Source organism: Nicotiana tabacum, chromosome 18, assembly GCF_000715075.1.
Source record: "Nicotiana tabacum cultivar K326 chromosome 18, ASM71507v2, whole genome shotgun sequence".
NCBI classification, from domain to species: domain Eukaryota; kingdom Viridiplantae; phylum Streptophyta; class Magnoliopsida; order Solanales; family Solanaceae; genus Nicotiana; species Nicotiana tabacum.
Genome location: NC_134097.1, coordinates 76,493,417 through 76,496,202, shown reverse-complemented (window position 1 = coordinate 76,496,202; position 2,786 = coordinate 76,493,417).

The window sequence follows — 2,786 nt, the reverse complement described above, 5'->3', positions numbered from 1 at the left end:
GATACTCCCAACCCACTCATGTCTACCAAACCTATAATACTCAACCATCCCACTATCGATCACCCCCTACACACCAAAACTTTCGACCTCGACCTAATTTCGATCGCAGACCTCCAAAATAATATACCGCCATCGCTAAACCCATCGACCAGTTGTATGAGAGACTCAAAGCTGCTGGTTATGTCACCCCATCCCTGCTGCCACCCCTGAGAAACCTTCCCAATGGGTTAACCCAAACAAATTCTGTGCATACCACTCTGGCATAAAAGGCCACACCATCGATGAATGCCGTTCCTTGAAAGACAAGATCCAGTCTTTGATTGACAACAAGATCATTGTGGCAAAAGAACCCGCTCCAAATTTCTGCAACAACCCTCTGCTAGACTATAAGGGAGGAGGTATCCACATGATTGAAATAGAAGATGACTGGGATCCCGAGGGATTAGTCGGGTTGATCGCTGAAGGTGATGACCTAAAGAAACAAACAATTACTCCCAATTCAATCATAGTCCAAATCCAACCATGTAAGGACGTTGAGGTGAATATGTCCGTACCTCTCGAGTTTGAAGCAGCACTATCAGCAAAGACACTAGTACTAATTGAGGTTGAATTCGTGCACCCACACCATTTTAGGTTGCAGTTTTGCCACCCAAAGCACATGTTCCACTCGAAGTACAGATAGCCGCGCCGATCCCAGCGGTGATGTCAACCTTGACACCATTCCATACAAATGCCGTACCTTGGGACTATACAGCCGAAGCGAGAAGGAAGGGCAAGGTCAAGATCAAAGAAACTATCGCAGCATAGGGTATGGCAAGAACTGGTAGAGTCTATACCCCTGAACATCTAGCCGAATCAGGCAAGCAGGCCTCCAATTGGCCACCCCTCATTAAGACAGGTCCGGACGATATTTGGAGGAAGATACAGGCCAAGGAATATTCGGTCATCGACCAGTTAAACAAAATGCCAGCACAAATATCCATTCTCTCTTTGCTGCAAAATTTTGAGGTGCACAAGAATGCTCTATTAAAGGTGCTAAGTGAAGCATACGTACCAAGTAACATCACTGGAGGGAAAATGGCTAATATGGTAGGACAAGTTATAGAAAGCCATAAAATCACCTTTCATGAGGACGAGCTGCCACCTGAAAGGCTAGGGCACAAAAAGGCACTGAACATCACCGTGCAATGCGAAGATTATTTCCTCACTAGAATCCTGATCGATGGAGGTTCCAGTCTCAACATTTGTCCGCTGGTAACACTCAAGAAGTTGGGCAAAGGGCTGCATGAGATAAAGTATGGAGCGATCAATAAGAAAGCCTTCGATTGTTCTCAGAGGTCCACCATTGGTGAGATTGTTCTATGCTTGCAGATGGGACCAGCCTGGTTCGAGGTTGATTTCCAGGTAATAGATGTACCAGCGTCTTACAACTTGCTGCTGGGACGACCATGGACTCATGCTGCTGGGGCCGTAGCATCAACGCTGCATTAGGCAGCAAAGTTTGAATGGAATCACCAGGAAGTGATCATTAACGGTAACGGTAGTAACCCTATATACAGTTGCTAGACCATTACGGCGATTGAGGGAAGAAGGAAGCTGGGTGGAGAAACTTACCACCACATCGAACGGGTTAATGCTGTCGACAAAGACAAATGGTGGGATAGCAAAATTGAGAGTATACTGAATTGGAGTGAGTACGAACCAGGCAAAGGGCTCGGCAAAAACCTCTAAGGAATCTCTAAACCCAAAAAACTCAAGAAACATGGCACTATTTTCAGTCTGGGATATGATTACACTTGGGGAGAATTCAACAACTGGTTGCCACCATGGCGCTGTCCTTACTATCCACTGGAGCAGCCAATACTGCATCTGGAGCAGACTTTCCAATAGGCTGACATTATTTATGGGTTGGATAAAGAAGAAACACTTGCAGCAATGAAGAACTTGTTTCTAGAGGACAGTAATGTGGACTATTGTGTTATTCTCGAGGAGGAGGGGGAGGAAGGCCCTTCCATATAAGCTGTGAGCAGAGTTGCACATATCAATAATTGGACCATTAAGACAACCAAAGCCAGACGTGCCTCGGGGTTGCAAGGCTAAAACAAGCATTATTCATTGTTTTTACTAAATGATTTTCTTTTCGCATTTTCAATTCTCGCAATAAGATCTTCGATGTTCAAACAGTTATTAAACTTATCAAAAGCCTTTTGATTTCTCTTATGAATTAATATTTATTGCTATCATTTTCTCTCCTTACTTTACCAATACAACATTACTATTACTTATCTTGATGAACCGATGACTATGACATGCAATGAGACAATGCAACGAACGAACATTGATTCAGAGGAAGATGACATACCTGATGAGATTGTCAAGAAAGTTGAGAACTTTGAGAACAAACCTAAGTCCAACCTGGACGAGACCGAGATTGTCAACTTGGGAGATGCAGAAAACATCAAGGAAACATGAATCAGCGTTCACCTATCGCCATAAGAGAAGAAAGAATACACAGAATTCTAAAGGAGTATGACATATTTGCCTGGTCGTATGATGACATGACTTGTCTGAGTACGTATATTGTGGCTCACAAACTGCCAACCGATCTAATGTGTCCACAGGTAAAGCAAAAGCTCAGAAAGTTCAAGCATGATATGAGTTTGAAAATCAAGGAAGAAGTGAACAAACAGATCAAAGCTAAGGTTCTCAGGGTAGTAGAATACCCGACATGGTTAGCCAACATTGTGCCAGTGCCAAAGAAGGATGGGAAGGTCAGAGTCTGTGTC